We start from the raw sequence: 12,160 nt of genomic DNA, 5'->3' as shown, positions 1-12,160 counted from the left end.
CCTTGAAAAACCAGCGTGCCCCCTGCTTCACTGAACCGCTTGCTGGCCTGGCTGCTGTGGCTCGGTTGGAGCGTCATCCCGTACACCAGAAGGTCGAAGGTTCAATGCCGGGTCGGCACATGCCCAGGTTGTGGGTTCCATACTGTCGGGGAGCATGCAGGAAGCAACTGAGGGTGTTTTTTCTCTCCCTCCCTCCCTCTAAAATAATAAAAACATATCCTCGGCCCTGGCCAGTTTGGCTCAGGGGTTAGAGCATCGGCCTGTGGACCGGAGGGTCCTGGATTTGGTTCCTGCTGAGGGCGAGTACCCGGGTTGCAGTTTGTCCCTGGCTTGGTCGGGGACATGTGGGTGGCAACCACTCGATGTGTCTTTCTCACTTTGGTGTTTCTCTTCCCCTCTCTCTCCCGCTCTTTCTGAAGATAAATGCAAAAATGTCCTCAGGTGAGGATAAAAAGAAACATACCCTCGGGTAGGGAGGAGAAAAGAACCACCTGGGAAAGCAGTCGGTCCTCACATCATGGCCACTGAGCACCATGGCCATCGTGGTCCTCTGCCCCGCTCTGCGGAGGCTGCTCCGGGCAGACGTCCGAGTCCTTGCCAAGGTGTGAAGCCCCCTGGGTACGAGCTGTGCCCTTGACGCCTGAAGACGTGCATCCCTGTGTCTGATGCCTTCCCTGGTGCCCCTCCCACCGTCTTCCTCGTGATGGGACATTCGTGTCCTGAACATCCCCCAGACTTTGGTTCACTCCTGAACAATCCAGATAGCTGCCCCCAAGGGTGTCCTGGCCAGCCCGTGGGCACGTGAACATACAACAGCAGCCCCTGAACCTCTCCCCGTAGTCCCTTAGGTACTTTCACGACTTTATTTCCTCAGAAGGAAAGCCGTGGATTATTCTTTTCATCCCCCACAATCCCTAAACGGGTCACTGATTCTCACCTGGTCTGATTCCTCCGTCTTGCCCAGGCTTCCTTCCGCCACAGACTCCCACCTGGCGTCCCCTGCTCCCCGTGTGTCCTTCCGATTCCTGCCACTAAAACCACGTGTTTCCCAGTGGCTCCCCACCGCCTTCGAGACGGAAACCTGGGCTCCTGCGTGATGGTCAAAGCCCCGTGTAGTCAGGCCCTTGGCCTCCGAGCTCAGGCTCACTGCCTCTGCACTGGCCAGCTCTCCTTTCTTTTTAAATCCTCACCCCAGGATATTTTTACATTTATCTTCAAACAGTGGGAGGGAGAGAGAAACTGATGTGAGAGAAACACATCAACTGGTTGCCACCTGCAGACTGCAGCCAGGGCTGGGGATGAACTGCAACTGAGGTACATGCCCTTGGGGCTGGAGTCGAACCTGGGACTCTGGTCCGCAGGCTGACGCTCTAACCGCTGAGCAAAAGCGGTCAGGGCGCCAGCTCTCATTTTTGTTGAACAGCCTCCTGAGATAGAGCTCACATGCCAGACCATTCACCCACTTAAATGTATTTCCTTGCTTTTCGGTCTATTCCCAGGGCTGTGACTCACCCCAATCACTACCACATTCAGTTGTTGGACCTTCCTGCTCCCGGGCCCTGCCCATTGGCAGTCACTCTGCCTTCCTCCCCGACCCTCCTCACCCCTCAGCCCCACCACGGCTGACCTGCTTTCTGCCTATAAATATGCCTATGTCTGTCTCCAGAGACTTGCCTATTCTGGACATTTCACACAGATGGAATTACACACAAGACCCTAACGTTACAGTTGTTCAAGTGTGCGTGGTGGGCGTGGCCTTCCCGGCTCCCTCCGTGTACTTCCTGCGTGTTCCGCTGAGAGACCCGAGTGGTGACTCTTCCAAGCGAGGTGGGGAAGCTGGCGCTCTGCCCTGCATACCCTTCTGCAACTGCGGAGTTTTCTAACCATGTGCTCTGTCATTGTCTTTCGAAGTTATCCACACTGGAGCAAGGAGAACATGCCCCAGCTCTCTGGGCAGGCTGATCATGGGCCACTGTTTTGTCTTTCAACTCCCAAGTTGAAAAAAAACAACTGAAGGATGTTATATTTTAAAAATCAAACTATGTTGCCCAGCCGGTGTGGCTCCGTGGTTGAGCGTCGACCCTGCACCAAGAGGGCGCCGGTTCGATTCTCGGTCAGCGTGCTCGCCCAGGTTGTGGGCCCATCCCCAGTGGGGGGCGTGCAGGAGGCGGCCAGTGTTCTCTCTCATTGATGTTTCTATCTCTCTCTCCCTCTCCCTCAAATCAATCAATAAAAATAATAATGATACTTAAAAAAAAATAATCAAACTATGTAATATCCCGAAAGCCTTTCTTTTTCTCCAGAAGGCTGAGGAGCACCTGTTCTTACCTCAGGTGTCGGCTTGTGCTCCGCACCTTGTTTGCACACCTGTTCTGTGGAGTTTCCCCAGGGCCGGGCTGTGCCTTCTGGCTGGAGGAGGGCATGAAGTGTGAGTACAGCCCATGCTTGCTCCTACCTGCTCCGCCCGCCTAAGGAAGTAGGTCCCGGGTGCATTCTCGGCTCCCCAGTCCCCACTGACTGCTACCCTACTCTAGTCCCTGGTCTCACATTTGAGCTTTTTTTGGTACATGCCCCTAGCGGGAACCGAACCCGGGACTCTCCGGTCCACAGGCCAAGGCTCCAACCGCTGAGCCAAACCAGCCAGGGCTGCACACTTTTTTTGAGAGGAAGGGTCTGTTTCCTCCCCTTGAGTTTGGGCTGGCCTTGGCGACGTGTCTGAGCGGTAGAACGTGGACCTGATGGTCTGGGGTTTCTGAGGCAGGGTCCTAGGAAGCCTTGCAGTGCTCAGAACCCAGTCACCACGTAAGAAAGTCAGCTGTCACAGGGCCCTGAAACTACATGGGAGGGGAGGGGACCAGCCCAGGCCCTGCCAAGGGCATCTGGGGAAGCAGTCTTGGACCCTCGAGAGGAGCCTGGTCATCACCTGAGTGTCCCCAAGTGGCTGCGGTGGTGTCGCATGGGGCAGAAACTTGCCCAGCTGAGCTGCCTGACTTCTTGATGCAAAATTGTGAGGTAGACTAAATGGCGGTTACAAGTCAGTGTGTTCTGTGCTCCACCCTCCCAGTGCGATGCACTTAGAAATAAAATCAGGGCACGGGATTTGATTGCACCAACACTATGAAAGTATGCTGGTCTAAAAAAGAAATACAATAATCTAGAAAATCTCAGCTTTATTATTTTCCAGGCGATGTTTCAAAAAGGGTGGTATACTCAAGAACTGTCTCCCGAGTGGTTTTTTAACTTCCTTCTCTTCTTTGGACTTCGCCATCAGAACCCTCACTTCTATGCGGGCTTCGTGGCGAGGCTGGGCGATGGGGTAGGCTGTGACGCGCTCCAGGTCCTTCCCTTCCGCTTTCCTGGCCCGAGGTTTCAGGAGAGGAGGGGCCGGGCCGGCCAGTTTCTCGGCGCCTCGCTGCCGGTTTCTCTGCTCCGCAAGTTCTCGCCCTCGGACCAGGCGGTCTCGGTGCTGCTTCATCTGCCCCCTCACCCGTGCCACCCGTGCCATCCGGGGCTCTTTGGGTTTAGCTCTGGGCATTTTGTGGACATTTTCAGTCTTCCCACCCTTCTCCAGAGGGAATGTTTTGGGGAGCAGGCCCTCACTTGCAGTTCTTCGAGGCAGCAATCGATTCTCGTGGTCTCGGAGGCCTCGCGCCCGTTCCACTCGGAGAATGTGTTTCCTTATGTGGTTCAGCTCCCTCTTGGGCACCAAATGGTCCCATCTTTTAGCTTCTGTTTCCTCGCTTTGTGGTCGGTTTTCCTCTTCCCATTTTGGAAACGTTCTGTACTTCCATGCATCTGCCAGCATTTCTTGGGATCGTTGACAGTCGAAACTCCACTGCTTTGGCAAAGCAGAGGTCAAAAGACGGGGCCTGACGCTTATGAAGTGTGTTCTTGTGGAAGCTTTTGGACTCACCATCTCCTCACGTCTGTGGGGTGGACCCACCTAGACGCTCGCCGCAGGGAAGGATCGGAGCAGCCCCGTCGGCCGTCCTCTGTCAGGGCCCCGGCACTGACCCCAGCAGCCGCCAGCCCTGCCTGGCACTCACGCCACCAGGGTCTCTTCACTGCGTTCCTCGCCGCCTCTGCGCTCCCCTGCTCTGCTTCCGCGTGCCCCCTCCCAGGTGGAGCCGGCCTCAGACTTCCTGGAGGAAACAGAGGCAATCACTTGGGAGCACCCTCTTCCCCTCCGCACCACCACCACCACCTGTCCCAGCCTCGGCCTTCCTGCCTCTCCAGCCACACTGCCCCTGATGACAGGCCGGTCCCCCACCTGTGCTCACTGGGCTGCAGCAGCATCCATGTGAATGACACATTCCCTTCCTGCTGCATGGAAGTTCCCCGCCCTGGGTCAGTCCGTCGGCATAAACCGGTGCTGGGCGTGTGTGGCCTGGAGCCCGCGGGGCCCTCCCTTTGCACACTCCAGCCTCCTCGGCCTCTCTGCTCCCTTCCCCGTGTAACTCCCAGCGCCCACCTGCGACCTGCTCTGGCTCACCCCACAGTCCCCTCCATCCTCCAGAGGGTGTCTGTCCCCATCACCCTGCAGGACTGTGCTCCACTAGGTCACGAGTGCCTGAGGCCACGGTCAGTGCTCCATCTCTGTCCCTGTCCTATGTGACCACTCTCTCCTCCTTGAAATACTTCTTCTTCTGGCTTCCAGACTACGCACAAGGGCCCGTGATGAAGGCTGGACCCCTGGACTGCTCCAGCCCCTGGCCTCGTGTCCCCAAGTGGCGGACTAGCCTCTCGTTCTCTCCCTACGTCATGGCCTCTCCCACCTGCATTGCTGATTCCGTCTTTTAAATGTAATGCAGGGAAAAATGGCAGATCAACTGTCACTTGAGATGGAGCACGGTCACATTGAGGTCTGCGTGGACACAGACCATCTCAGTCACAGACCAGGTGACGACCATGTGTCAGTCACTGCTCCAGAGGGAGGGGAGGGGATGGACAAAACCCGAGGACACGGCTGCCCTGGGCCTGCCTCTCTGCTCGGACCCTGACACTGACGGCTTTACTGGACTCTCCCTACAAAGTGTTTTCTTCTTTCCCCTTCTCAACCCTGACGCTCCTGACGTCAAAACGCCCCCACCCCGGGGAGTGGCACAGAGGCTTCCCTGAACCCACGGGTCTCTCCCTGTGCCCACAGCCCCGGCACACGGCACACGGCACCCACGGCCTTGCACACATCTGAGCCCATTCCTCTCCTGCCTGGAATCCTGGGATCTGGGGTCCTATAGCCTCGAGGAGAGAACCCTACAGTCCAGCGTGGCCTCCCAGGCTGGTCCCTGATCGCCTCTCCTAGCAGCCTCTAGGCCCCACTGCTGGCTCACCAGCTGCAGCCACACGGACTTCCTGTTCCTCACGCTGTGCTCCCCTGCGCGTCCGAGCGCTCCACACAGTCCTCCTTCAGCGCCTGGACACATGACAGCAGCTCCGACCACGGCGCTTCCCTACATAACTCAGGCTTCCGCTTCAATGTCACTTCCTCAGACCTTCCACAGACACTCAAAGTCCCATCCTTTCATGACACTTAGCACCACTTGTGGTAACAATCAGCTTGATGCCACGCCCCTCCCAGCATAGCCAGGGGCGGCCGAGAGCAGGGCACCACCCAGCCAGCACCAGGGGTACTCAGTGAGCCAGGTGCTAACCCCAACGCAAGGGCGGAGCCCACCAGCCCTCTTTTTTTTTTATCCTCACCCCCCATTTTTGCATTTATCCTCAGACAGAACTGGAGGGAAAAAAGGAGGGAAGAGACACATCGAGTGGTTGCCACCCACACGACCCCAACTGGGCCAAGGATAAACTGCAACCGAGGTACGTGCCCTTAGCGGGAACCAAACCCAAGACTCTCTGGTCTGCAGGCCAACGCTCTACCAGCTGAACCAAACCGGCCAGGGCAGCCGCCGGCCCTTTTCACCTTGGTGATCAGCTTTTATCACTGTATTACTGGCTCCAAAATTCACAGTAAAAGTATTTTCTCACCTTAATCTTCTTTTCAAGTGGGGCCTGAGAACCTACTGCAATTCGAGGGTCTTGGGTATATTTGGCCCAGGACAATCTAGAAGATCAAAAAGAGAAATTATAAGAGGATTTGGAGAAGGGTCTCAGGAAACATGCTCTAGTAGGAGTTGCTTTCGGGAGTTGATTTGGGGCTGACTTTTCACGTGTAGTGAAAGGAACTTTCCTGTGCCAATAGGCAGGACCCGACGATATGTTTAATGTCGTCTATTTCTCCTTGAAGCAAGGAAGGGATGCTCTCTGATAAAAGCATAAACAAAGAGCCACTCTTGTGTTTGAGGTTGAGACTGTCAGAAGTACCTTTATTTTAACCCTGGAGAGAGGAAGCCAAGTTGCTATTTCAAATTCCACAAACCACTGTTTGTGTGTAACTGCTGGTAGAATGAAGAGCTTACCTTTGATGGGAAAGTAAGTGTTTGAAGTTGGTGAAGTCCATTTTAGTTGTTATACATAAAGTTAACAATAAATATAGTTTATCAGCTATCGTTAATTTCCACCAACAGCTATCCAACTATGTTTCATGATTCTTGTCAAAGGTTTACATCTTAGACAACAAAACAATTTGACAGCAAGGACTTTTTTTTAAATTTAATGCAGAAAGAGTTTTCCCTTGAGACAGAAGTCACTCTGAGCCTCCCCGGGCTGCCTGTCAGCTGCTCAGCAAGCCCAACCTCGCTAGACGCCGGGTTTCTCTGGCTTCTCTTCACAGCAAAGAGAAGGATTTTGTAACACTCAACCGAAAAAACGAAACAAAAAACACAAAACTATGTGTGTCTTTTAAGCTAATTACTTAAAAAGACTCATATTTCTGCTTTCATAGTCTTCTTTCCTAAGAGGTTCTTGTGGTATTGCCAAAGCAACATTTGTAGTTTACCATACACTAGGCATTGTGCTAAGAACTTAAATGGATTGTTCTACTTAATCTTCCAAACGACCATATGGGGTAGGTACTCATTATCCCCATATCAGACCAAGCGAGGTTCAGTGACTTGTCTAAGGTCCCTGGATTGTCTCCAGAGCACGCAATTTTCATTCCTGCACTCGGTCCAGGAGAAATGAACATTCTGCCTGGACTCCAGATGGAAGGCAAATACCTACTGGTCTTGTGCACTCAGACCCAACCATCTGTCTGCCGACAAAGGAGGGTGTGAGGGTGGGGTCTGCACTGCCGGGGATCCTCCCGCAGACCCCACTGCCTCCTGTCCTCCAGCATGTTGGTCACGACCACCTGCAGCCCTGTTGTTATCTTAGGTGTCTTCTGTCCTCCGCCGCTTTAGGAACATCTGCTCGTCCCTGTCTTCCTCTCAGCATCTGCTCTCCCCACTCTGATGTCTCATTCTTTTCTGCAGAACGCCATTTTTTAGCTATTCAAGTCTTTGGCCCTCTATCAGACTTTCAACCATCTACTGTTGGTGCTTCAGGCTGATTTCCAGGGCAATGAAAAGCAACCGCAAGCTTTCGTATGTGCCATCACTCTCCTGGATTGAGACTCCTGTGAGGTGGTAGGTGCAGACGTCTCATTGGGAGGGAGCAAACTTCAGGGTGAGCTGGGCCGTGTTTCAGATACAGAGGTCCATCTCTGAGCAGTTAGGGAAACCCCTTTCAAGATAACAAAGCACCTTTTTCTTTTGGAATATATATTGTCCTATCTCCCATGGAAATGGAATCAGTGGGCAGCCCTGGCGTGGATCCTATGCATACCATCAGCTGGTGGAGGTTGGACGAATGTACGGCCGCCCAGTCACTGGTCTCATCTTTGCTTAGCCAGTCTGTCTTCATAACTGCTCATGCATTAAAAACAGAAGCAGACAATACACCCGTGTTGAAGCACAAGTTAATGAAACAGTTCTGTGCATTCACATCAAGATACTCTTCGCCATATATGGAAGCTGTGTCCGTCCAAACCAAGTAGTCATATAGCCCATTTAGTTGTTTCTAGTTTTTTAAAATGTGAAAAGGTGCCCTGCCAGTTTGGCTCAGTGGTTAAAAGTGTCGGCCTGTGGACTGAAGGGTCTCGGGTTCAATTCCCAGTGAAAGGCACATACCTGGGTTGCAGTTTGATCCCCGGCCCCGGATGGTCATGTGAGAGGCAACCAATTGATGTGTCTCACATCTATGTTTCTCTCTCTCTCTGTGTCTCCCTCCCTCCCTTCCTCTCTATTAAAAGAATCAATGAAAAAAGATAATAAAGTCTGCTTTACTGTTCTTTAAAAACATGTGAAAAGGAGAATAGTAATTAATCGTATGTGACTTCTCATTTATTAGGACTAAAATATACGCCTTCCAATGTGTATTATTTGTAGAGATTTCTTGAAACAGAAGCCCCAGCTGCCACCAGTGTGCATGGCCATAGCACCCCAAAACTACCTCATCTCTGAAACAAAGTCCCAGCTCATATGCAGAAGTAAAAGAGTCAGCCCTGGCTGCTGTGGCTCAGTTGGTAGGGTGTGGTCCTGTGTACCGAAAGGTCACTGGTTTGATTCCCAGCCAGGGCATATACCCTGGTTGTGGCTTCGATCCCAGTTGGGGCGCATGCAGGAGGCAGCCCACTGATATTTTGCTCTCATGTCCTTGTTTCTCTTTCTCCCTTCCTCTCTCTCTTAAAAAAATCAATTAAAAAAAAAAGAAATAAAAGAGCTATGAAAGTAAATACAGGTATTTTATGCTTAAATGAAAGAATTTCAAACATCAAGTCATGACAGTGGTTTGTCTATTTCATAAAATTTCAATTTACATTAAGGTACTTGTTTCCTAAACCAAACAAGACGCCACTTTAAGCCATGGCACTCAGATGTCAAGTTCGTGTGATCTTCAATCGAAACTGTTGTAACACCCGAGACGCGACAGCATCATAGCACCATGACAGTCCCTAACACAGGCACACCCGTTCTACGGCACTTCACTGATGTTGTGTGCACTTTTACAAATCAAAAGCAAGACCCGCATGAGCAAAAGACTGCAACATGAGGTGTGCCTGTGCTCACTGACTATGAGCTGGGCACTGTGTGAAGTGAAAACAGGCAATACCTTATTTATCCTCCTGTGAAGACAGAGTAATAAAAGTATCTTGTTTGACAAAGACAAAATATGCAGTTCTTAATGTGAACCTCTCTTCATGGAATCAGTTTAATAAAATAGACGTATATAGAGAATCACATGGACCTAAAAGTACTTGTAATGTAAGTACTATGTTGTAACTTGTTTCTCTTTCCTGATAAGAGAAACTGGGAGGATAAAGAATGTTTATAAGCCAGGGAGATAAACAAAAAAACATTTTTTGATAAGCAAAGCAGTTTGAAACAAACTATGAGTAAGACTAGACTTTGCCCTAACATGAGCATAAGATGGTTTAAGTTGTTTTTCTAGGAAAAATATAAAGGGAAAAGGACTCTCTCTGCTGACAGTATTTTACCATATACCCAAATTTTAACCCTTTGTCAAAAATCATGCAATATGTTTAAATAGCTATGGGAAGTCCTGCCTGGGGAAGATGACAGTGGTTTGAACTGAAATTACTGTTCTCATGTCACTGTCCTTGAAATAAATTTCACAGTATAATCACAGGTTAACTTCTGGCATTGGGAACAGCACCTTGACTGCTGGAGTTTAAAAACAAAATTAAAACATAGAAGTGCCCCAGACTGAATCTAAACAGAAAACACTGACACTCCAAATACCCTATGTGGTAATACTATTCTCCCCATTTTTCCTATGACCAAATGGCAGCTAGGAGAGTTAAGCAATGTGTTTAAGTCCACACATCTGCCAAGTGAGGGGTGAAGCCCGACATGGGTCTCTAAAAGTGAGGCTTGTGGTCTTAAGCACATGCCGTCCCACCTAACCTTGGTATGCCAGAGACGTGGAGACAGTCCTTACCTTCGAGAGCTTACAGTCCAATTGCAGAGGCAGGAGATGTGTGCAAGACACACCTGTGATACAGTGGTACAAAGGAGATGCTTCAATTTGGAGGGAGAACAAAGGGCAGGAGTCAGTGTGAGGTGGGACTGAAGAAGGACTTCTTGGGGAGCACATTCTGGGCAGAGCGGCAGGAATGTGGGGGTAGCTCCTAAGACCCACCAAGTAAGAGGCGATGCAATCAGGGTGGCTGGCTGTTAACTGGAGGAAGTTGCACAGGAGAGTTCTGCATGGAGGGAGCAATGCAGGAGGCTGGAATGTAAAGTACAGTGTGGGGAGGGGCACTGGAACCAGAGCATAAAGTTGTGAATTTTGATGATTTCCCAAAACAAATACAGAACTATGAAATGCTAACAGGAAAGTGATTAAAAAGAAGTGGCACTACAGCAAAGATCCTGAAACTATAGGGCATAGAAACAGAGACAAATAGAGAGCTGAGTTGACCCAGTGGAGCCGCAAGAACTTGGTTCTAGACTAACAATGTTCAACACAAATAGAATGTGAGTTACAGATATAACTCACAATTTCTGGGAGCTAGTTATAAAAGTAAAACAAAACCACAGGTGAGATAAATTTTAAAATACATCCAGGATTTACAAAATATCATTTCAACATGTAATCAGTTTTAAAATGTTAAACCACTGTTCTTTTTCTTTATTAATAGACTTTTAATTTTTTAGAGCAGCTATAGGTTTACCAAAAGTGGATGAAAAAGTACTCTTTCTCTCCAAGCTCCCCTTTTATATCTTGCATTACTGTGGTACATTTATTATAACTAAAGAGCCAATATTAATACATTATTATTAACCAAAGCCTATAGTTTACCTTAAGATCCACTCTTTGTGTTGTGCAGTCCATGAGTTTTGAGAAATTTATGACAGGAGCCCACCATTATCATCATACAGATGTTTTGCCCATTTTTAATTGGGTTGTTATCGCTGACAATTTCTGTCCTTTATTTTTTTTTGGTTATGATGCATTTATTAAAAATTAATTTTTATGGTGTGGCTTAAAGGTTGAGCATCAACTCATGCACCAAGAGGTCACCGGTTCAATTTCCAGTCAGGGCACATGCCCAGGTTGTAGGCCAAATCCCCAGTGGGGGGCATGCAGGAGGCGGCCAGTTGATGGTCTCACTCATCAATGTTTCTCTCTCTCTCTCTCTCTCTTCCTCTCTAAAAATCAACATAGAAAAAAAATTTAAATATATATATATACACATATATAGGTATATATATGTATGTATATATATATTTATCCTCACCTGAGGACATTTTTCCATTTTTTGTTCAGATAGAGTGGGAGGGAGAGAAAGGAAGAGAGAGAGAGAGAAACATCGACATGAAAGGGACACATCAAGTGGCTGCCACCCGCATGACCAACCAGGGCTGGGGACAAACTGCAACTGAGGTACGCGCCCTTAGCAGGAACCGAACCTGGGTCTCTCTGGGCTGCAGGCCGATGTTCTAACTGCTGAGCTAAACTGGCCAGGGCTAAATGTATTTTTATTGAGTTTTTAGAGAAGGGAGAGAGAGAGAAAGAAACATTGATGGAAAACATCGATTGGGTGCTTCCTGCATGCCTCACACTGGTAATCGAGCCCAAAACCTGGGCATGTGCCCTGGTGACCTCTCGGTGCATGGGTCAACACTCAAACACTAAGCCACACTGGCCAGACGCTTATGATACATTTTGAGTTAATTTTCATGAAAGGTATAGTCTGTGTTCAGATTGATTGATTTTGCATATGGATGGCCAGTTGTTCTAGCACCCTTTGTTTAAAATACTGTCCTTTCACCAGTGAATTGCCTTTGCTCTTTTGTCCACCATCAGTTGACTATATTTGTGTGGATCTATTTCTGGGCTTTCTCCTCTGTTCCCTTGATCTGTGTCTGTTCTTCCTGAAGTTTCATTCCTCTAGCTTTATAGTAAGTTTTAAAAGTCTGGTAGTGTCAGTCCAATGGCTGTTGTTCTCCTCTAACACTGTTTTGGTTATTCTGGGTCCTACATGGTGGTGGTGTATAACTCTTTTATACATTGTTGGACTCTATTTACTAATGCTTTATTAAGGATTTTTGCATCTAGGTTCACTAGAGATATTGGTTTATAGTTTTCCTTTCTTGTAATGTCTTTGTCTAGTTTTTGTATTAGGGTAATGAGTTAGAAAATTCCCTTTGTTGCTATTGTCTGGAAGAGACTGTATAGATTTGGTATAATTTCTTTC

At 49.2% G+C, this 12,160-nt stretch overlaps 1 long non-coding RNA gene across 1 annotated transcript; it reads right to left on the bottom strand.

Moving 5' to 3' along the window:
- Positions 1 to 4,055: 4,055 nt before the first annotated feature.
- On the bottom strand, positions 4,056 to 10,165 carry LOC118632579. Its single transcript, XR_004960046.1, has 5 exons — positions 10,099 to 10,165; positions 9,898 to 9,977; positions 7,120 to 7,802; positions 5,986 to 6,061; positions 4,056 to 4,142 (listed from the first exon to the last, which is right to left on the bottom strand). It is a non-coding gene; the product is annotated as an uncharacterized LOC118632579 (long non-coding RNA).
- Positions 10,166 to 12,160: the final 1,995 nt, after the last annotated feature.

The sequence above is a fragment of the Molossus molossus genome, unplaced genomic scaffold (assembly GCF_014108415.1).
Source record: "Molossus molossus isolate mMolMol1 unplaced genomic scaffold, mMolMol1.p scaffold_m16_p_17, whole genome shotgun sequence".
NCBI classification, from domain to species: Eukaryota; Metazoa; Chordata; class Mammalia; order Chiroptera; family Molossidae; genus Molossus; species Molossus molossus.
Note: the sequence above shows the minus strand (reverse complement) of the source record. Positions and strands in the feature narration are given on the sequence as shown.